The sequence below is a fragment of the Bufo gargarizans genome, chromosome 9, assembly GCF_014858855.1.
Source record: "Bufo gargarizans isolate SCDJY-AF-19 chromosome 9, ASM1485885v1, whole genome shotgun sequence".
In the NCBI taxonomy this organism is placed as follows: domain Eukaryota; kingdom Metazoa; phylum Chordata; class Amphibia; order Anura; family Bufonidae; genus Bufo; species Bufo gargarizans.
The window spans coordinates 90414299-90439040 of record NC_058088.1 but is presented as its reverse complement, the minus strand read 5'-3'; positions in this window follow the sequence as shown (position 1 = coordinate 90439040).

The window sequence follows — 24742 nt, the reverse complement described above, 5'->3', positions numbered from 1 at the left end:
CCTCAAAGCTAGTTAAAAAAAATAATCAATATTCATCTGACTCCCCACAGCCATCGGTGATGTAGGCCACAGGCCTCTTCTAGCCTGTAAGCTCCCAGCATCTCAGCTCAGGCGCAAGCAATAACATAAATTTGCTCCACACAATGGATTAATTGTGCCACCTAAGACCCTGTGCAGGTAGTCACAATGATGTCATGATCTCACGACCACTTGTACCAACCTACTGTCTCATAGGCCTCTGGCTTAGTGGCATTGGTCTATTGTCACGACCAGAGTATGTGGATCCTCTGGGTCAGCTGATAGTGGACTAGGAATTAGCCCAATAGTGCTGACTGTTGACTCCTAGAGTCAGGACACTGGTGTTTATACCAGTCACCCAGAAAGCAGTTAACTGCAGGAGTGTGTACAGAGTGCAACAAAGGCAGAGTAACGGAACAGATGATCTTTACTGGCAGAAGGTAGACAAAAGTCACTTGATATAAAGGCAAAACAAAGTTCAGGCGGACTAGTAGACAGGCAGTGCAGGGGTAGATGCTGGAGGCAAACAGGTCTGGGTTATTTGGCAAAACTCCAGTACACAGCAGGGCAGAGCAGCAGGAAGTTTCAGCAGAGGTTAGCAGGTAAAACAACCACGCTTGGGTGCTTCATGGTCAGTGAAGCTGCCCTAAATACCAGTAACCCCACCTCTAGGCTGGGACAATAATCAGGAAGCATGCTCTCCTCACCTATAACAAAGGGAGCGGTGCACGCACATGCGCTATAGCACACAAGACGAGACCTGGCAGTGAGAATGGATGCAGCGGTATGTCGGTGGATGCCTTCTCCCCCATGAGGTAGGCCAGAGCTGGGACCCATGGCGCAACAGTGTGCAGACGGCAGTCTGCCACACTGAGGTGAGGCCACAGACCCAATATTGACACCTATGAGAATAAACGGAAAGGCTGGAAGCTATCGGCTGCCATGTCCTGCCACAGTAGATTGCTGCAGGAGGATGTAGAATGCCATGAGACACATATCAGGGGCTCATGAGCCATAAGTTGGCGATCACTGGCTTAGATTGTGTTCTATTGCTTATGTGATCATGCCTTGTGATAGAGAATTTCTCAATGTTTTTCCAGAAAACCTGTCATCATGAAATGTAGTGGAATCTCTGAGCAGCAGGTTATAAAGCAGACAGGGCTGAGCTGATTGATATCGTTTTCTGCAAAACTATTCAGCAAAACACGTGATTCATACAATTAAAGGGTATGTGTCATCAAAAAAATGACCTATTGTTTAAATCATGTTTTTGTGTTAAGCCTATGTTTAAAGAATTTTTGGTGGCCACGTAGCCTAGTGCTAGTCGCCACTTCTTGGTCTGTGCAGATCACTTTTCTCATCATTACGGGCAGGATTACCTATACAGAGATAACAAAGGACAATTCACAATCGGTAATATCAAAACTTATCTGCTCCCTCTTGAACTCTGCACCGGTCCCAGAGCATGCTTAGAAAACTCTCCCATAGAAGTCAATGAGGCCCCCTTCTGAACATTGTGTTTATGAGTGACCCATGTCTCTAAATGCTGTTAAGAACAGATCAGGTAAGATGACTACCCCATAATCATGTTCAGTAAAGAGTGTAAACAAATCTACAATCAGAAAATAAAAACTGATTAGAACAAAAGATAAGTGTTACTATCTGTTTCATTTTTTTTTTTTTTCTGGCAGAATTAATTATAGGTAGCACATTCCCTTTAAATGTCTGCTCTTTCTGAGTTCAGTTGTACAGGGGGCTGTCTTATCAGTGATTGATTCTGTAGTGTCTATAATGGGTAGTCACTAGAACGGGGGTGCACAACCTGTAACCCAGGTGCCACATGCGGCTCTTGATATCATTATTTGTGGCCCCCAACTATCTGGTGACAGACATGTATGTCTATCTCTTGTGGCTGCTCACATGCATTTTTCATGTATTCTCCCATTAGATGGGAATCCTGGAGGTGTAACCAGACATTAGTATATACTGTATGTACAATACGCCATAAATACAGTATTTCAGTCGGTAATACCCCTTTAACTTTTATTTTCTGCCCTTGCGATTCCTTCAGTCTGACAATGTAGCCCCCGAATGGGAAAGGTTGTGCACCCCTGGTCTAAAGTGTAGAGGCCTTGGTTGATTACTGCAGCCCTACACCCATTCACTTTGCCGCTCATGTGCACAGCCCCATAGAAATGAATGGGTCCGGATTTAGTGCAGGTGCAATGCGTTCACCTCACACATTGCACCCGCGCGGAAATCTCGCCCGTGTGAAAGAGGCCTAAGAGTAGAATTTAGTTTCATTGTAGTAACTGAATGACAAAGGAGAAAAAGGCCTCTGTGTGATACTGTGGGATTTTAAATAAAATGGGGCACATGGGCCAAAGGAAAATACTAGAGGGAGTTTATTAAACCCCCAATCGCAGTTTTCTGGCATCAAAAAGTAACATTTTGAAAAAAGCTCAACTTACATGTGACTTTTTGATCATTTTTCAAAAATAGTGGTTGGTGCAGGGCATGAAAATGGTGGAGTGGGAACAGGCATAGGTGGATCAGCACATTTATTGCAGTTTACCTCAGAAAACTGGAGTGAATTATACCTACACAAGCTCCTAGATGGTATGGCTCTTAATAATCTGACACCGATAACACCGAGATTAACCCCTTGGTGGCGAGTCTTAGACTGGGCCACAGCCTTCTTATGGTCATCAAGTCTAAAAATAATACGTCTCCAGTGAATCAAAGAGCAGGGACTCAGCTCTCGCATGACAGCCAGGCTCCTGATCTAACAGCCCCAATTAGCCAATCCTGGCTTTTTAACCCTTTAGATGCTGAGGTCAATAGCGACTGCTGCATCTAGATGGTTGGAGAGGGAGCTGACTTCCTCTGTCTCCCATGTTCATCCCAAAAATGAGTACATTTGGTGCCAATGTCTGTGATCCTCAGCCTGGGATAAAGTGAAGGGTTCAGGCCAATGTTTCCTATCAGGCTGCACCTCTCTGGAACACCCTGATGGGTGTAGCACTGACAGTAGAATGTATTTGTACAGCGTAATCTGTACAATGCATTAATGATAAGCTATTTAAAGATATATAGCTCAGTATTAGTCAGGGAGAGCTGGAAAGCATAAGGGAGAGATAGTTTAGGGATTGAAATAGCAATATTTTAGTTTTTATACTTGTTATAGACCCAAAAGTCCTTTTAAAGACTATTGTGTGTGGCAGCAAAATATATTTTTAGTGCAACCTGCGCTAAATTGCTAAAACTTGTTAGAGACCCAAAAGTCCTTTTAAGGACTATAGTTGTATCTGGCAGCAATATATATTTTTAGCACAACCTGCGCTAAATAGCTTGCAATTGTTTGGCCGCTGCAGACAGCAACATTATCTGTTCTACATCTCCTGTGTAACGTGTGCGCAGCCTAAAAATATCTGTGACATCTGTGTACTTGTTCTGTAGACGGTGTCCGCTGCGGACAGTTACATTACCTGCGCTACATCTCCTGTGTAACGTTTGTGTATCCGAAATATCAGTGACATTCAGTCAAATTTTTCAGCTGCTGGTGGCAGCGACATTACCTGCGATACATCCCATGTATAACGTTAGCGCATACGAAATATCCCCTTGAGGAAGCTAACGCAAAACGTGCGTCGGTGTGTCTGGGACCTTCTCTGGTTAGTATATTACAACCTGCTTTTATCCTCTTGCCTCCATATGTTGGATATTAGTGATAGACAAACATCTGCCGGGGCAGTTTGCGAACGCGACTGCGTGAACGCGATCAACTGTTTGCAAACCGCAAGTTTGCGGCGGGTCCAATTCATTTTAATGGCAGGTGAACCTGAAAAACCTTCAGCTCATATTTGCAGCCAAGAACTAATTTCTAGAAGTGCACAAATAGTCCCACAACATGGACAGTGACATACCAGATGTATTATTCGAATTTGCGATCTCCATTCATTTTTGTTTTCAATGCAAAATATCTGCAATTTCCGCGTACGCGCATGCGCAAATCCACTATACAGTACCCAAATGCACTATAAAGAAAGTATATTGGTATATAACACCCCGCTTCAATCAGTTTTTTGGGGGGACGACTGGTATATCACACCAGTAGAAATTATTTGTTCCAATAACGCTTGTCCCTCTATATACCTGCAGTATCGCAGCAGAACCGCACACAACTGCCGCACAATACAAATGCACTATAATATACTTTCTAACATAGAAAGTATATATTATAACATTGTACAAGGAAGGCAATCCATTAGAATATACATGAAGATAAAACGTAACCTTTAATAATTTTACTGAGGGTCCATTCACACATACGTAAGTGTTTTGCGGATCCGCAAAACACGGACACCGGCAATGTGCATTCCGCAATTTGTGGACCGCACATCGCCGGCACTATAATAGAAAATGCCTAATCTTGTCTGCAATTGTGGACAAAAATAGGACATGTTCTATTTTTTTGAGGAAACGGAAGCACAGATGCGGAAGTGCAGATCCGCGGATGTGGACAGCATATTCCGGCCCCATTAAATATGAATGGGTCTGCACCCATTCCGCAAAATTGCAGAACAGATGCGGACCCATTTTGCGGACGTGTGAATGTAAAAGATATCCCTCAAAATGAAAATAAATGAAATTATTAAAGTTAAGCAAAAAGCATAGATGTGGTAGGCAATAACAAGTGCTCGGCGGCACTAAATCGGAAACCATATGTCCTACCACAATCCGGGAGGGTCCAGTGCACATCTATGAATCCAGGAGGGAAAGCAAAAAGCATCTATCCCTGGGCTAGATGATCATGTGGTATTGAAGGACAGGGTGGGCAAAGAACTGTCCCTGATATTGCCCTACAGGGGGGTGCTATTCTGGCCCTGATAGCCTAACCACAGACCACCCGCCCTGATAAGAGCGACCCCATCTGGAATCTTACCCTATATAAAAATGGCCCTAGTAAGCCACTAGCCCCTATGCCTCTGACTTCTAGGTGATCACTATATAGATCTAGGTGTTTTTGACTCATTATAAAAGTATAAGTATATTGCACCCCTTTGTATATCACACATATAGATAGCACACCTATACTAGTGCTTAAAATGACTTTTGTGGCCCTATTAGTGTCATGGTCTTACCTTCTTGCCGTCCTCCTTCGTTTGACATGTGCTGGCGGCCATCTTGGTTTCTGGGTTTCTTGTAGCCTCCCACCCTGCGGCTTCTCCTTCCCACTGGGAGGAGCTGGATGCCTAGCTCATATATATAGGAGGTCTGTGGCTTCAGTTCCTTGCTTGGTCCTCCTGTGTTCACATGCTTCTAAGACTGCTGCTGCTTCTGGTTCCTGATCCTGGCCTCGTCTGACTACCCCGCTGGTTCCTGATCCTGGCTTCGTCTGACTACCCTGCTGGTTCCTGATCCAGGCTTCGTCTGACTACCCTTCTGGTTCCTGACCTCTGGCTACGCAAGACCCTGCTTCGGTTTAGCCATCCGTTTGGACTTTTTGCTTACAGCTTGATTTCAATAAAGCCTTCTTATTTCCACTTATCTCTTGTTGTACGTCTGGTTCATGGTTCCATGACATTAGGACCAAGCCATGAATTCTGACGGTACAGGGCCATCCTCGCTACCTACGCTGGTTGCCAGACTTGATCAGCAGGATCACCTGTTGGGTCGGTTCGCTGTGGCATTGCAAACCCTGCTTGAACGCACGGCTCATTTCGCTTCCGTTGCCGATGGGTCGGTTGTCGCTCCTGGGCCCGCTCCTACTGCCGCTCCGGTTGTTGCGCCAGAGTCTACCCTGACACCTGTTGCTGCGCCTGCGGTGTCTCGGGGTATGACCGGTTCTGCCCCCCTTCCACAGCGCTTTGGGGGAGAGCCAACTCAGTGCCGAGGTTTCCTTAACCAGGTGGGCATTTATTTCGAGTTGCTGCCACATGCCTTTCCTACTGAGAGATCAAAGGTGGGCTTCTTGATCTCGCTGCTCTCGGACAAGGCCTTGGCCTGGGCCAGCCCTTTATGGGAGAACAACAATCCGGTGGTTGCCGAGTTTTCCGGTTTTGTTGCTTCTCTTCGGAAGGTATTCGATGTGCCGGCTCGTGCTGCCTCTGCTGCGAAGCTCCTTATGTCCATCAGACAGGGTTCACGATCCGTAGCTGAATACGCCATTGAGTTTCGTACACTGGCAGCAGAGGTGGGCTGGAATAATGAGGCTCTGGTCGCTGCTTTCTCTCATGGTCTCTCGGATGCCTTGAAGGATGAGGTTGCAGCTAAGGACCTACCAGTGGAGCTCGAGTCTCTTATTTCTTTCCTGATTTTGATTGACACCAGACTCAGGGAGAGACCTTCCTTTAAGGAGAGCCTGCGGAGGTCTTCTAACAGATTGGCGCCTACGTTTGCTGTCCCACCCGTGCCTCCCTCTCCTCCCACGCCTCCTGGGGATGACTTGTCTGGGGGTGAACCCATGCAGCTGGGGTTTGCTCGCCTGTCCGAGGGGGAGAGGGTACTCCGGAGATGCGAGGGCCGATGCATGTACTGTGGTCTCGGTGGGCATTTTCGGTTGGCATGTCCGAACCGTCCGGGAAACGCTCGCACCTGAGATCCTGTCGGGGGCAGATCTTGGGTGGAGTCTCCTCGTCCCCAGTTTCCCGTGTTGACAAACCACTGATCACTGTTGTCATCTCCTGGGTCGGGGGCTCGGTGACGACCCAGGCGTTGGTGGACTCTGGTGCTGGTGGTTTGTTCATTGATAGTGGGTTCGCTGCCGCCAATTCCATTCCTCTGCAGCCTTGAGGTTCCCCACTGGCTCTTGAGGCGATAGACGGCAGACCCCTTCTGCCGCCACACGTGACTCATGAGACCCTTCCAGTGGGGATAGCCATTGGTGCCGTTCACAGAGAGTCGGTCTGTCTCCAGGTTATTTCGTCTCCACACTACTCGGTGGTCTTGGGGTACCCCTGGCTCCAGAAGCATAATCCGACTTTCGATTGGAGATCGGCCGAGATCCTCTCGTGGTCACCGCAGTGTGGGGCTAGTTGCATCCATGGGCCTGTCAAGTTGCTGTGTACTTCCTCGGACTCTCTGTTGCCTCCTGAATACGAAGAGTACCGGGATGTATTCGATAAGGTGCGCGCGGTTGCCCTACCTCCGCACCGCCCATACGATTGTGCCATAGAGTTACAATCTGGTGCCGTTCCTCCTCGTGGCAAGGTCTATCCACTGTCGGTAGCGGAGAATGAGGCCATGGAGGAGTACGTGAGGGAGGCGCTTTCACGCGGACACATTCGCAAATCCTCGTCCCCGGCAGGGGCTGGATTTTTCTTTGTGAAAAAGAAGGGCGGTGAGTTGAGGCCTTGCATCGATTACAGGGGTCTCAATCGCATCACGATCAAGAACGCTTACCCGATACCCTTGATTTCCGAGCTGTTCGATCGCCTCAAAGGGGCCACGGTCTTTACCAAACTCGACCTGAGGGCGGCATATAACCTGGTAAGGATCAAGGCGGGCGATGAGTGGAAGACCGCGTTTAACACCAGGACCGGTCATTATGAATCCTTGGTTATGCCCTTTGGGTTGTGCAATGCGCCCGCAGTCTTCCAGGAATTCATCAACGATGTTTTCCGTGACCTGTTGCAGCAGTGTGTGGTGGTCTATTTGGATGACATCTTGGTATATTCTGAATCCATGGAGGCCCACATTATGGATGTCAGACGAGTGTTGCAACGGTTACGAGAGAACAGGCTTTTCGGTAAGCTTGAGAAATGCAAATTTCACCGATCCCAGGTAACCTTCTTAGGTTACATCATTTCCGCTGAGGGGTTCTCCATGGATCCTGAGAAGGTTTCGGCTGTCTTACAGTGGCCCCAGCCCAGTGGTCTCCGTGCCCTGCAGCGCTTTTTGGGCTTCGCCAATTATTATCGGAAGTTCATCAGGGACTTTTCTATGCTAGCCAAGCCTCTCACGGATCTGACCAGGAAGGGCAGTAATTTCCAGGTCTGGCCGCTCGAGGCCATCCGAGCTTTTGAGGCTCTAAAGTCCGCCTTTGTGTCGGCTCCGATTCTGTCGCATCCCAACCCTGGGTTGCCCTTTGTCCTCGAGGTGGACGCGTCTGAGACGGGAGTAGGCGCCCTTCTGTCTCAGCGTAGAACACCAGAGGATCCTCTGCTTCCTTGTGGGTTTTACTCCCGGAAACTTCCGCGGAGTGCAACTATCAGATTGGTGACAGGGAGTTATTGGCCATCGTGCAGGCCCTTAAAGAATGGAGGCACTTGCTCGAGGGTTCGGTGGTTCCGGTTCTCATCCTGACGGACCACAAGAATCTGACCTACCTTTCTGAGGCCAAGAGATTGACACCACGTCAGGCCAGATGGGCTCTGTTCTTGTCACGTTTTAATTACGTGGTCTCCTACCTACCCGGTTCCAAGAACATCAGAGCGGATGCCTTATCACGGCAGTACTCCGAGCTGTCCGGGGAGGAGTCGATTCCGACTTCGGTCATACCTCCGAATCAGATCCTGGCCGCCATTCGCACCAGCCTGACCTCTCCCCTGGGTGAGCAGATTTTGGCGGCTCAATCTGGTGCTCCCTCTGGGAGACCCAACGGCAGATGTTTTGTGCCTGAGGAGTTGCGCACTCGGTTGTTGCGAACCTACCATAACTCCAAGGCCGCGGGGCATCCTGGAAAGAATCAGCTGTCCTGGGCTGTTTCACGTCTGTTCTGGTGGCCTTCTCTACGTTCCGACATCGCCGCATATGTAGCGGCATGCTCCGTTTGTGCCCAGAGTAAGTCCCCTCGGCACCTTCTGTTGGGCCTTTTGCAACCCATAGCCACCGGGGAGCGCCCATGGTCACACCTGGGGATGGATTTCATTGTGGACCTCCCTGCATCCCGAGGCCATACGGTCATTCTCATGATTGTGGATCGGTTTTCCAAAATGTGCCACTGTGTTCCTCTCAAGAAGTTACCCTCTGCACAAGAGTTGGCCACGATTTTCGCCAGGGAGGCCTTCCGGTTGCACGGTTTGCCCAAGGAGATTGTGTCGGATCGGGGGAGTCAGTTTGTGTCCAGGTTCTGGTGCGCCTTTTGTTCCCAGTTGGGGATTCATCTCTCTTTCTCCTCGGCCTACCACCCTCAGTCCAATGGGGCCGCAGAACGATCCAATCAGGCCTTGGAGCAATTCCTTCGTTGCTATGTCTCCGATCACCAAGACAATTGGGTTGACCTCCTGCCTTGGGCTGAGTTTGCCAGGAACACGGCGGTGAACTCTTCCTCTGGGACGTCTCCCTTCATGGCCAATTATGGGTTCCAACCTGCCGTGTTACCGGAGGTATTCTCTCCCCAGGATATTCCGGCTGTGGAGGATCACCTTTCCGTCCTACGTGCTTCTTGGGTACAGATCCAGAGGTCCCTTGAGGTCTCTGCGCAGCGCCAGAGACTCCAGGCTGATCGCAGACGAGCGCCCGCTCCTTCCTACCAGGTCGGAGACCGTGTATGGTTGTCCACCCGCAACCTCAACCTTCGAGTGCCCACTCCCAAGTTGGCGCCTCGCTTTGTTGGTCCCTTCCGAGTGCTTCGCAGGGTAAACCCGGTAGCCTATGCCCTTGCGCTTCCTCCTGGCATGCGGATCTCCAACGTGTTTCATGTCTCCCTGTTGAAGCCATTGGTGTGTAATCGTTTCACTTCCTCGGTTCCTCGGCCTCGTCCGGTCCAAGTGGGCAATCGTGAGGAGTATGAGGTGAGCAATATCCTGGACTCACGCCTGGTCCGCGGTCGGTTGCAGTTTTTGGTCCATTGGCGTGGTTATGGTCCAGAGGAGCGTTCCTGGGTTCCCTCCGCAGATGTCCATGCTCCTGCTTTGCTCCGAGCCTTCCACGCACGCTTCCCTCAGAAACCGTTCCTTACTCCGTGGAGGAGGGGCCCTTGAGGGGGAGGTACTGTCATGGTCTTACCTTCTTGCCGTCCTCCTTCGTTTGACATGTGCTGGCGGCCATCTTGGTTTCTGGGTTTCTTGTAGCCTCCCACCCTGCGGCTTCTCCTTCCCACTGGGAGGAGCTGGATGCCTAGCTCATATATATAGGAGGTCTGTGGCTTCAGTTCCTTGCTTGGTCCTCCTGTGTTCACATGCTTCTAAGACTGCTGCTGCTTCTGGTTCCTGATCCTGGCCTCGTCTGACTACCCCGCTGGTTCCTGATCCTGGCTTCGTCTGACTACCCTGCTGGTTCCTGATCCAGGCTTCGTCTGACTACCCTTCTGGTTCCTGACCTCTGGCTACGCAAGACCCTGCTTCGGTTTAGCCATCCGTTTGGACTTTTTGCTTACAGCTTGATTTCAATAAAGCCTTCTTATTTCCACTTATCTCTTGTTGTACGTCTGGTTCATGGTTCCATGACAATTAGCCAGCGTTTTTGTCGCTAACAGCCTGTCCCTGCTCCACAGAGCAACCTCTCCCTACACTGGCAAAACACTGAATGTAAAATGGCACCCAGATCAGGTTTATTTATAAGGTAGGGGGTATGTCCATGTGCTGAAATGTCTCAATTGTCTGTCCTGTACCACCTGATGGATGTGTCATGAGTCAAATGTAAAAGAATATGGTGGGAGTGAATTTCTCCATATGTTCGCATGTTCTGCGAATGGCGAACATGCAAAGTTCGCTGCGAAACGACCGCCGTGGGGAACCGTAAGGCCATCTCTTTTGGATATGCACTTGGCACTTTATATTGCATGCTGCTGATGTTTGTCATACCCTATCACTGTGAAGCTGTCGCTTATGGGGTGGTATAAGTAATTGCTTAAACATGCTTGTAGGAGGATAGCAGTCTTCTCTTATCACTATCTACATTGAATATTGGGTCCCTATTTTTGTCCTGTGTATTTTATTGCCTATGTCTATGTTATTATATGTATTAATAAAGGAGTTACTTATTTTGCATACTACCATGTTTGTCATGCACAATTAATTGGTGAGGTTTATAGTACAGCATTGTGCATTGCACTTTAGCTTTATAAACTATATCTTATAGGTGTAGTATCTCCTGTATAACGTTTGTATATTCAAAATAGAATCAGTGACATCCAGTGTAATTTTTTTTGCAGCTGGTGACAGTGACATTATCTGCGATACATCTCCTGTGTAACGTGTGCACAGCCTAAAAAATATATCTGTGACATTCAGTGTACTTTTTCTGTAGACGGTGCCCGCTGCGGACAGTTACATTAACTGCGCTACATCTCCTGTATAACATTTGCATATCCAAAATATCAGTGATATTCAGTCTAATTTTTTTGCTGCTGGTGCCAGCGACATTACCAGCGCTACATCTCCTGTGTAACGTTTGCCAATCCGAAATATCAGTGACATTAATTCAGTGAAATTTTTTATTAGCCACCAGTGACAGCGACATTACTTGTGCTATACCTCCTGTTTAAAGGTGACAAACAGCCCACCGCCGCAGAGCTGTGGCAGGGGATAAGGGACCAGAATGAGCTGTGGCTCTCGCCACTCAACCTAGAACCAGGCATGGTTGTGTCTGATAATGGCCGTAACTTGGTGGCGGCTTTGGAGCTCGGCAAGCTTACACACATACCATAACTAGCCCACGTGTTCAACCTAGTGGTTTAGCGGTTTCTCAAAACCTACCCCAATTTTCCTGAGCTACTGGTGAAGGTGCGCCGTGTGTGCACCCATTTCCGCAGCAGCACTTGCAATTGCCAGCTCAACCGACTGTTGTGCAACGTAAGCACGCGCTGGAACTCCACATTCCACATGTTGGCCAGGCTTTGTGAGCAGCGGAGGGCAGTAGTGGAATACCAGCTGCAACATGGTGGTCACCTTTCCAGTCAGCTTCTGCTCTTCACAAGCGACAAGTGGGCATTGATATCTGATGCCGCTATTATCAGCGTAGCCATCCCACTTCTGTGTCTACTCAAATGCTCGCTGCCCACAATTAAGGCGGACGCTTTGCATGTGGGAGAGGTGGAAATGGGGGAAGAAAGTACACAGGGTGATACCCAGACCGCCCTCAGTTCGTCTTCTCAGCGCAAATTGGATGATGATGAGGAGGAGGAGCAGTATACGGTTGCCTTCGCTACAGTTAGTACACATAGACATTTTATTCCATATGTTCAGCGTGGATGGGTAGAAGAGGATGAAGAGGATGAAGAGATTGAGCGTCATCCTCCTGATGAGGACAGCAAAGTCTTGTCTGTTGGGACTCTGGCACACATGGCTGACTTTATGTTAGGCTGCCTTTCGTTGTACGCATTTTGGAATTTTTTTACTGCCATTTCATGAAAAATGTATTTGTTACCCTGAAGTCACTGTACCAGATTGAGAAGCCAATGGGGAGATTTATCAAAACTGGTGTAAAGAGAAAAATAGCTTAGTTTCCCATAGCAACAAATCAGATTCCATTATTCATTTTTCAGAGCTTCATTAGAATTTAAAAGGTGGAATCTGATTGGTTGCTATAGGTAACGGGGTCAGTTTTTCTTTACTCCACTTTTGATAAATCTTCCCCACTTGCTGAACAGCAAAATAGATTGAAATTCAGTAAGTAGCCAAGATCTCAGGTCCAAATCGATATTGAGACAGAAAGAGAGAGAGAGAGATAAAAAAAGAGAGAGAGAGAGAGACCAACGTGTAACACTCCTCTGGAAATCATACCTTCTTCCAAAAAAAGAAAAAAGCTAAGGCCTCTCGCAGGCTAGTGTGCCCGGATTAGGTCCGGATGCGTTGCAAATGCGTTCTGTGAAAAATGGGTGATTTCACAGGCAAAGTAATTCAGTTTTGCCCGCGATTGCGTTCAGTTGTTCAGTTTTTATTTCGCGGGTGAAATGCGTTTTGATGCGTTTTGCACGCACATGATAAAAAACGGAATGTATGCAAACAACATCTCTTAGCAATCATATATGAAAAACGTACTTGCTTGCAGATTAGTTGCGATTTTCACGCAGCTCCATTCACTTCTATGGGGCCAGTGTTGCGTGAGAATCGCAGAATATAGAACATGCGTGAAAACCAAAGCACATGTACACAGCCCCATTGAAATGAATGGGCCCGGATTCCATGCATTCGCATCACGCATTGCACCCGCGCGGAATACTCGCTCGTCTGCAAGGGTCCTAAGAGGGTCATTTATTATTAGAAATACAACAATTTTTGGCATATATATGGTCCAGATATCTGTGCAAAGGTTATTTGCGATCAGTGGCTTTACCCCGCTCACGTCAGGTCTAAAAAAGAGGTCATGGTGTGGGCGGGGAAGGTGGCGGGACATCTTATTTATCATTTTCTATATTATTTTTTTTTACATTTTTTTTTACAATTATTCTTCATTTTAGCCTCTCTCTTCAGTGTCCCTGACAGTAGAATAGAAGCTTGATTGTGACTGTACATTGTCCCTAAGATCAGTTTCTGTCAGGGCCACCTCCCTGCCTGTTGCAGCGCTGATTTGCTAATTCAGGCTGTCTGTCAGCCTGTGAACGAATCAGGGCACATCCTCTCCGGGTCATGTGAGAATCCTTCTCCCGACTACCTAGTGTTTTTTTTCCCTCCGACAAGGGAAGTAAAATGACGCTGCACGCTGAAATGCTTTGTGATCGGATGCCGGAAGGAATTTTGGAAAGTTTGTAACGAAGTTGGTTCGTTACCAACTATTTCGCTCATCTCTAGTTTGTGATGAATTCCGATTTCATAGAATCAATTTGCTCATTTCTAACCTAAATCTCACAATCAGTTCAATGTAACCATTTTTATTTCTAATTGTCATATATCAGTGACCTGTGATACAGTAACTGGAACTGAATGATGTAACCTCAGTTAGTTTAGAAAATTAAACAAAAATTGCTAGATACAAGTTCAATGGCTATAAAACACCCACATGCTCTTTTCAATTGGTTCTGGAGCTGCAAAGTTTTCATATGAAACGAGGCAGAATGATAGATTTTGTCAGGAAAACCTAAATGTATTGCCACTTAACCTTTAGATTGGAGTATTGCTCTCATTATTCACATGCATAATCAGAATGATGTACGTTATTATAAGATTGCAGAAACTTTTAGCTTCAAACTTACTATCATCAAAAATAGTGATTTTCAAGTATCAAGCAGTTAAAGAGTTCTGTGTATTAGCTAAAGCGAATAGAGTAAGAAAATAATGAAAGTAGGTCATGGTTTAAGAACAGAAGAATGGGTACAATGCAATTACTTAACTTTTGCCGGCATCTTCATTTGTGAAAATGCAATAGATGTTCTGTGGGGAGTTTAACAAACAGTTTTTTTAAGGATATAAAATAAAGACTGAACTACCATTGTGCATACTCAAGTAGCATCAATGTACAAAAACAGGATTTCAGCTCTTTACCCCTTGGGTCTTACAGTGTCTGCCATAAAAATGATCTTAAGGAGTCAGGGAGAATGAAAAAATAATAATCAGGGATAGTCAGAAATCATTGCATTCTACTGCCAGAGAAAGAGAAGAGAAAGGCTAGAATTACAAAGAAGAAGAAGAATTGTGTGTGTACAATAGGGACAGGCAGGGAAGCTGTCAGCCAGGGAGTGAGAAGAGAGGAACCTATGCTGGCTGTGCCCGCTAGCACAACTGCAGCTTTTGCAAACCTCAAAACAACTACCTGGAAGGAAATCCTTAAATTTTTTTCCCATTTTCACAGAATTTTTTTTTTTATTCTACCATCAGTCTAGCATAGCATATAGAATACTACTGAGAACTTTGTGTCAGGTCATCTCACATATTTAATTTAATCTCCACACAGTGTTATTTATTTTTTTGTTAAATACTGTATACTGATACCTGATTACTACACCAATACACAGGGAAGTGCACACTATTATCTGAGAGGCCCAAATATGCCAGGGCTACGGAAGGGTTCCATATGAAAGATGGCAGTTGTAGAATAGATGGAGTGGCACTGCACTTTAACAAAGCAAGTCCCTCTTTATATTAAGGAATAATATGGAGTACTTGGCGGGGATATGTGCGGCATTTAAGGTACCTTTCACACGGGCATTGCGGATTAGGTCCGGATGTGTTCAGGGTGCGTTCAGTGAAACTCGCACCACTTTGCAAGTAAGTTCAGTCAGTTTTGTCTGCGATTGCGTTCAGTTGTTCAGTTTTTACGCGCGGGTGCAATGCGTTTTGATGCGTTTTTCACGCGCGTGATAAAAAACTGAAGGTTTACAAACAACATCTCTTAGCAACCATCAGTGAAAAACGCATCGCACCCGCACTTGCTTGCGGATGCAATGCGTTTTTCACGCAGCCCCATTCACTTCTATGGGGCCAGGGCTGCGTGAAAAACGCAGATTATAGAACATGCTGCGATTTTCACGCAACGCAGAACTGATGCGTGAAAAACAATGCTCATGTACACAGGCCCATTGAAATAAATGGGTCAGGATTCAGTGCGGGTGCTATGCGTTCACGTCACGCATTGCACCCGCACGGAAAACATTGCTCGTGTGAAAGGGACCTTAACTGCTGACAGTGGTGCTCAGCCCAACGTGTAACTAGATTGTTACTGTTGCAATATACTTGTACGTGAAAAAGACAAAGGGCGGCACTCACCAGTACTTGCAGAGGTAGTTTATTTTATTCCATATCAAATATAAGGCCCAGGCGCCGCAATCACCTGGCGCTCACCTGTGCGTCACAGAGAGAGGATTGCGTCACTGTGTAAACGATACATTGCATAAAAAAATGACACAAAACAATCATGCTAAACAATGTCGATCTAATCATTAAGACCTAGAGGGCCCATTGCGCCTGCGCGCATGATCCACTTGCTCTCTCTCCTAAGTAATTCCTTGTGCCTGTCTCCCCCTTGTGGCAGGCTGAGTATGACCTCTATTCCTGCAAAACTCAGTGTTTGATAGTTACCTTCATGTTCCTGTCTCATCTGTTCAAATCAGGCGTAAACAGCCCTTACCAGTGGTGAGTGAATTTATATGTTCTCTAATCCTTTCTTGGAGACATCTAATTGTTTTTCCAATGTAGAACTTTCCGCATTTACATTTCAGCAGATACACAACATATTTACTTTTGCAAGTAATTAGAGTGTTGACCCTGTGCTGGATCCCACCAAAGACTAAGGTCCCTTTCACACGAGCGTGATTTCCGCGCGGGTGCAATGCGTGATGTGAACGCATAGCACCCGCACTGAATCCTGACCCATTCATTTCAATGGGGCTGTGCACATGAGCATTGTTTTTCACGCATCAGTTCTGAAAATCGCAGCATGTTCTATATTCTGCGTTTTTCACGCAGCCCTGGCTCCATAGAAGTGAATGGGGCTGCGTGAAAAATGCATTGCATCCGCAAGCAAGTGCGGGTGCGATGCGTTTTTCACTGATGGTTGCTAAGAGATGTTGTTTGTAAACCTTCAGTTTTTTATCATCAAAACGCATTGCACCCGCGCTGAAAAAAACTGAACAACTAAACGCAATCGCAGACAAAACTGACTGAACTTGCTTGCAAAATAGTGCGAGTTTCACTGAACGCACCCTGAACGCATCTGGCCCCAATCCGCAACGCCCGTGTGAAACCAGCCTAATGTGTCCCATTGCGGATTAAGTTTGCAGCATGAGCAATGACCACATCTGCGGTTGCCTTTGGGACCCCAGTTTTCTAGCCATGTTGCGGGTTTCTTTTCCTGGAATCTACTTCGGACCAATTTGTCCTTCAAAGTGTGGCATTTCCTAAAGGCTATAATTGGTGTGATGTTTTTGATCCCTGTCAGGGACTCATCTCTTTCAAGTATGCTCCAATTATTTTTAATAACCTTTTTTATGTGGGGGGCCATTGGTCCAAACTTGAAAGAGAAGACAAAAGGATTGAGATTTTGTTTATCCCTTTTCTCTTCTTCTTCCTGACTAATCAAGGTCATTTGGGGATTTTTTGGAAATGTTATGAGTGCAGCCTTTCTCATGGCTTCATTGAGTAATTTTAAGGGATACTCCCTTGCTAAGAGCCTATTTTTTAGGTCCAAAGCTTGTCGATCATAATCTTGCTCATGCTTGTTAATGCGTTTAAGTCTGACAAACTGACCATAGGGTACTGCTCTTTTAACGCTGGGGGCATGATAGCTTAAATAGTGCAAGAGTGAGTTGGTGGCCGTGGGTTTACGGTATCCCTCAGTCACCAACTCACCATGCCTCACAGAAATGTCAAAATCTAGAAATTTGAGGTGTGAAGCTCTGAACTTGTGTGTGAATAGCATATTCATGTCATTTGATGTGTTTAGATATTGTACAAAATGAATGAAATCAACTTCTGTGCCTGTCCACACTATAAACACGTCATCGATGTATCTTAAAGGGAGTCTTTCACCTAATCTGAGCGTTTTAGACCGCTCAGATCAGGTTCTAGACTCTTTGACACTCATTACAATCGTACCTTTCTCTTCTGTGTCCCTCTTTCAGATAATGAAAATAACACTTTTTAAACTTATGCAAATTCTCTTCTGAAGGTGCCCAGAAGAACAGCTTTTCATATTGCGCATGCTCCGGCCAACTAAAGACAGCCGGCCGGTGCATGCGCAATATGAAAGGATGTTCCTCTACCCATAATGGGCAGAGCAGTGTGCAGGTGCGGGCCAGTTCCCAGCCCGCCGTCCTCTGGTGCCGCTCATGACATCCGCCGGCTGGAGGTGTGTTTTTCTGGGCACATCGTCCAGTAACGCCGCCCCTGGGCACCTTCAGAAGATCATTTGCATAAGTTTAAAAAGTGTTATTTTCATTATCTGGACGAGGGACCCAGAAGAGAAAGGTACGATTGTAATGAGGGTCAAAGAGTCTACAACCTGATCTGAGCGGTCTAAAACGCTCAGATTAGGTGAAAGACTCCCTTTAAGTACGTGTGTATGAAGGATAGGAAGGGATTAGAAAGCGAATAGATATATTTGTCCTCAAATTTTGTCAGGTATAAATTTGCAAAGGTACATGCGACTGGTGTACCCATGGCTGTGCCAAACTTCTGCCTGTACCACATATCCCCAAATCTAAAGGCATTGTTTTTGAGGATAAGTTCCAATGCATCATGGATAAAGTTGGAAAAAGCCACACTTTTACCGGTGTTGGCCAGAATGTCAATCACCACCTCAATGCCTTTTTCTTGGGGGATACGCGTGTACAGGTTTTCAACGTCTAATGACACAAGTTGGAAACCCTCCTGACACTGTATAGCATTCAGTGCCAGCAGGAGATCTAAAGTGTGTTTCAGGTAAGAGGGAGCAAACCTGACCATGGGTCAAAGCAACCAGTCTACATAGCGTGACAAAGGTTCAATCACTGACCCAACTCCGGACACTATAGGCCTGCCAGAAGGCTGGGTCAGTGACTTGTGTACCTTAGGTACAAAATACCATGAGGGTTTTGAAGGGAACAATGGCAACAATTTTTCTGCGGTCTTACGTGACAGAATATTTAGCTCAAAATATTTATGGAGTAATCTCTGTAACAGGCCCTGTACATAATATGTTGGGTCTGTCTGTAATATCTCATACACTTCTTTATTATGAAGTTGTCGATGAGCCTCTGTCACATAATATTGTTTAGTCATCAGGACCACATTGCCTTCCTTATCTGCCGGCTTTATAACCATGTCATCACGGGTTTGTAGCCACTTCAAGGCTTTTTCTTCCCCGGTATCTAAATTCTTATTTGCTTTGGGGTATACTAGAGCTTTCACCCCTTCTATCACTTTTTGTTGGAATATGTCAATGGAACTGCCGGCAGACAAGGGAGAATTAAATGTGGACCTGACACCCCCCTGAAAATCACCCCCAGTGGATTGCTGGGTGGGAGTGTCAAGTGACAACTCAGTCATCCATTGGAGGTATGCTACCTACGTAAAATCAAAATTGGCCGTAGCGCTAAACCCTAGAGGACCTATGAGTGCAGGTGTTTCACCCTCTTTTTCCTCCTTTTCTGTTGTGGGTTGGACTCTACTGAATAGCTTATTCAGTGTCAATTTTCTAATAGCTTTGTACAAATCTATTTCAAACCAGACCGGGTCAAACTGCTCCACCAAACTGTAATTGAGCTCCCTGTTGCGGACCTTCACACAGTCAGGTGGTAGCACGGAGCCGGTCAGGTTAATGACCAAGTTGTGTGAGAAGCTTGAAGGAGCTTGATCTGCTATCGTCTCCAAGACACTTGTTTCCTTTTTTATCCCTGTTTTGTATTTGTTTTTCCCTTTGCCCCTCCCCCTTCTTGTGTGTTTCCTAAAGGGGACTGGCTAGGCTGGTTACTACCCGTTTCTGTATTGCCCTGAGCCATAGCATCATCAGAGACGCTAGAGTCCGAATCGGTAGTCCAGTAATCGCTTCTTTTGCGTTGTTGTCTGCGTTTCTTCGTGCGGTTTCTTAGGTTCCAATTAAAGATTCTATCTCCGTCAAAGTCCTGTTTGTCCCGGAGAAATTTGTCCCTATTTTTTTCTTTAATGTCACCCTGGATAGTAATTAGTCTTGATTTGAGACGTTTATTGAAGGTAAAATACTGTTTTTCTGTAAGACGCGTTTGTAGTTCATTTTTCACTTTTTCCAGTTCTATTTTGATATTCTGGTATTCTTTTTCATTTCTTTTTAACACCATCTAAATGCATTTGATGCCATTCTTGGGTAAAGTTTGCATCGTCCTGGAATTGTGACATTTCTTTATATAGTCTGAATCCCCTAGGGACACGTTTACTTTCTTGGTAGGACTTTAGGGAGCTGACAGTCCAATATAGGCGTACTTCTTTTTCAGCCAATTGTGAAACTTTGGTTTCTAGTGCCTCAGTGCTCATTGTTACGATGATATCTTTCTGATTGCACTCAGTAAATTATGTGTCTGCTCCTTCTCTACCTGCGGATAAACCCGCTCGTTCCTCTTCTGTGGTGACTTCGATATGAAAGACCCAGAGCCATAATGTGGGGAGTAGCAGCACCAGTTATCCAGCCAGTAATAGTAGTAGTAGCAGGCCGCAGTTGTCCCTGCTGACTTTGGAAAGGCGCAACATTATCGTTGAGGATAAGGAGGATAAGATTGTGGATTGTATGGCTCACTCCTCCTCTCATTCGCAGCAGGAAGATGTGGAGGTTACTTCACAGTCTGAAATCGTGCTAGGGGTCACAGCGTTCCTCCTTCTCCTTATAACCCCAAAGAAGGCTTTCAGTGGAGTCTTTCCAATCTTCACTGTCCCTTCCTAGTGGGATGCTTTTCTTTTTCTTAAGTAGTGGCAAGAAAACCCTATCACTCCTTATGGCAGATAGTCAAGAGAATATTTCTGTTGACGACTTGTGCAAGAGCAGTCAGTGTTTGTACTGCCTGAGGAGGAGGTGGAGGCTGCAGACCCCAGGCATAGTCGTGTTGTTAGTGGTGATGTGGCACCCATAGCCGCAGTATTGGTCTTGTGGGGAACAACAGTGGCAGTCGAGCAGGGGAGGGGGGACAAAGAACTTACCATGATATCCCACAGTCTGATAAAAGCAGAAGGAAGGGTGCAAAATTAGATGTGAATAGGCAAGCACAAATGTAGGTACCATAGCTCTATTAAGACACATGAAGCAACATCACCCCATCCGGAGGGCAAACAGAGGTGGCAGCCTGCCACTGCAGTAGGAGTTCCCTCCTTCTCCCGACCACCCTTGCAGCAGCCAGACCACATCTACGGGCAGTACGGTGTCTTTCACATCATCATAGCTTTCCGCTTCTCCTGCTCAGACTCCTCTTCCTCCTCTGCTCCATTGTCAGCCATTGATAATGGAATGTGTGGCCAGGAAAAAACTCTACGTGGCCAGCAAGCCAATGGTGCGCAAGCTTAATTCCTACCTGGCCAAGTAGCTGGTGGTGCAGCTGCTGTACCATTTAGTTGAGTCTGCTGTCTTTAGGGAGCTAAAGGCATGTGCTCAGCATCGCTGGAAGATTCCTAGCCAGCATTATTTCTCACAAAAAGCAATCCCTGCCTTGTACTCTCAGGTGATGGACAATGTGAACCACTCTCTGCGATTCTCACTCTGCAGAAAGGTTCATGCCACAGTGAACACCTGGAGCAGGTCTGACAGGCAGGGATAGTACATGTCTTTCATTCCCACTGGGTCAACGTTTTTTCCAGCAGTGATGAGTCAGCACCCCGGCTATGAGCCCAGGTCCTTTCGACCCCTCCACGATTATGTCAGCCTGGCTACCACACCAGGCACTTAACTGCCTCCTCCACCTCCATGGACATGTCCCCATCCCCAACAGCAGCAGGGCACATCATCGCTCGCACTACCCCTGTCACAAGTGCCAAGTCAAGCATTACCATGCTGTGTTGGAGCTGATTGGCCTGGACGAGTGTAGCCACACTGGCGAGCAGTTGATAAAGTACATCAGGCATCAAAGATCACAATGGCTTTCACCCTGCCATCTCCATCTGGGCAAGGTGATTAGTGACAATGGGTGCAATATCCTGTCCACCCTGAACCTGGGTGAAATAACACATGCTCCCTGCATGGCGTCAACCTAGTGGTGCATCATCAACCTAGTGGTGCGAGACTTTCTAAATAAGTACTGTACACTGGCTTGCGCAAGGTGCTGGCAAAATCCAGGAGACTGTCCAGACACTTCAACCACTCTTACATGGTAAGGAATAGTGATGAGCGGCAGGGGTCATATTCGAATTCGCAATATTTCGCTAATATTTTGTAGAATATTCATCGGATATTCGCAAATTTGAATATTCGTTATATTCTACGAATTTTTTTACTCGAAAAATTGGCAAGGTAAAATGCGAATATTCGAAAAAAAAACTAATATAGAGCAACACAAGCTAGAAGCAGGGAGGGATCATGTGTACTGATAAAAAAAAAGAAAATCTAATAAAAAAAAGGAAAAAAATGTGAATATTCGAAATTACGAATATATATAACTATATTCGAAATATTCGCGAATTTTCAAAGTAACTATATTCGGGATAAAAATTCGAAATTCGAATATTTGTGATCAACACTAGTAAGAAACGCTCTCCTGGACCTGCAGCTACAAAATGGTCTGTTGTTACACCACAATGTGCCAACTTCTCTGGAATTCAACCTTGCACATGCTCGAGCATCTTCATGTCTTCTCTGTGCAGATCCAACTAGGAGATCAGCCTGAGAACATACCCTGGACCAGCTGCTTCATCATATAGACTTGAAAAAGGAGTCTTGTAACTTCGAAATGCATTGTCACCTTGGCATCAAATAATAGACATTTTGTGTATCCTGTTGTGGTCTTGGCATCACGCCAAGAGGTGTCAGAACAACCCAGGCTACCCTTTTCCTGCATTTTATTTTCTCGTCTACATCAATTTCCATAAGGCTGCTGTTACATCCATCAAGCTGCTGCCTGCATGCCAAAATGTACCATATGGCTGCTTCTGCAGCCATTGCTGTCTCAGATTCTCCTCGCTGCTAATCCCCTACTGCTATCACCATTAACGCAAAGCATCTGCCACTACTACCACTTCCACTACTATTACTATTACTACTACTACCATAGACAGCCTTGTATGTTCCATACTGTGCTGCCTTTGCTGCCGCCACTATTGTGGCCGCATGCCACTCTATCTGTAACGTACCTTTCCCATATCAACACTACATTGCTGCTGCTCCCGATTAAAAGGGAGAATTTTTTTATAGACTCATTCAAAACAAACTACTTTTTCTTCTGACAACTAGCACTTCTGCGTGTCATAATCATTGGGTGCATGGTCCCCCAAGACTCTTTTTACATTTATTTTTATAATCCTATACCACCGTTTGTGATTAAACATCATCTGCCCCAATAAGGGATACATTTTTGAAAGCTTTGGAATATCAAAAAGCATAACACATGTGTCGGCATGGTGTGTTTTTAAACACGTATATTAATGCCATCAAATGTGCATTTACCCATAGCTATTGTGAGGCAGTGACATGCCTCATGGTTGTTAGGGGAGATATATGGCAGGATTTGCTGTGTCTTCCCCCAGAATCACCAGGTCTGAAGAAAGACCAGGTGCAGTAATCACCTGGGGATAAAGGAATCCTCAGAGTGAGAGGGGGTGGGGACTTGCACACAGAAGGCTGGAGTGGACTCTGTGTGGTCTGAGCCAGGAGGGCTCAGAGACCCCTATCCCCAAGGAGACATTGTTGTGGGAGCAGCCTGGAGGCTGCTGGAGGTTGGGCTGGGAAAGCCGCATCTCATCACGCGTCTGAACTGTGTTACGCTTTAGGTGAGTCAGGGAAACCTATGTGTTTAGATAGGACCCTGACGGGCAAGGTATTTTTATTTTGGCTTTGTGTGTTTTTCTTTATGCCATGTGCCACAATAAAGCACAGTTTGGCCCCTAAATCCTGGTGTCTGTGAAGAAGCGAGTGTTTGCAACCCCTGGAAAAGCGCTAATCCTCTACACTATGTACTGCATGTCTGTGTCACTCGGACTGCATTTACTATTGCTGTCATTGCATTCCATAGCCTGGGGAGGGTGGAGGGGAAAAGAAGAAAAATTCATAAAAAAAATACAAAAAGAGATGACAAGCCTACAGGGAGTTATATATCAACTTTCAGGGCAGTTGGAGCAACTTTTGGTGATTCGATTCAGCTCAAATTGATTCAGGTCCAAACAGAACTTTTGTGAACCTGACCCAAAATGAATCATACTATATTGCATTATTTATGCCATAGGATTTTTAACTTTTCACAGTGTTATTGCTCATCCCTAGACACTTGGAAACTGGGAGGGAATTCTCTGCCAGATGTTTTCTGTCACTGAGCCAGTAGCTTACCTACATACGCACATTTTCCCCCAGTCCAAGCATTCTCATTTTATATGCTAACTTTTTATGTGGCAAGTCAAGATATATGATATCCATTGGCTCACCTCAGTCTAGTCTAGAACTTACCTCCTCATAGAAATTGATTAGATTAGTATTACAGGACCTATCCTTCATCAACCCTAGTTGATACCGTGCTATACACTTATTTTCATTGAGATACTTGAGGATAGCATCTTCTAGAAAACCGTCAAACAGTTTACCCACAATTGATGTTAAACTTACCAGCCTATAGTTTCTGGGCTCAGTTTTTGATCCCTTTTTGAATATTGGAAAAAAAAAACACAATTCCTCCACAGTTATACAGTTTTTGTTCCCACTGCATTCCGGAGAAAAACTGATCTGTGCTCTTCATTCTCTGGGTCAGTATGATTACAACAATACCACATATGTATAGGTTTTTATGTAAATAGTGTGAAAATAAATGCAAACTTTGAAAAAAAATATATTATTTTTTACATCACCATATTCTGACCCCCATAACTTTTTTATAGTTATAACTACTGAACTGTGTGGGTGGCTCATTTTTTTGTGGGACAATCTGTAGTTTTTATTGATACCATTTTGGAGTGTGTATGACATTTTTTGGGGGTTGGAGAAGCAATGAAAAAATGGCAAATTGGCTATTCGTCGTATTGGAAAAATATTTTTGTATTTTAATACTACGGATGTTTTCGTCGCAGTGATACCCATGATGTTTCCATTTTTTGTTATTTATGTATTCATTTTTTTTTATTCTACAGAAAACTTTTTTAGGATTTCAAAGCTCGCATTTGAGTTTACAAAATCCACCTGTGACCCCAGAAAAACAGCTGTTTGAGAAGGCACCAGCACACCTGTGCAGTGTTGAGCAAACCCGAACTGTAAAGTTCGGATCCATACCGAACTG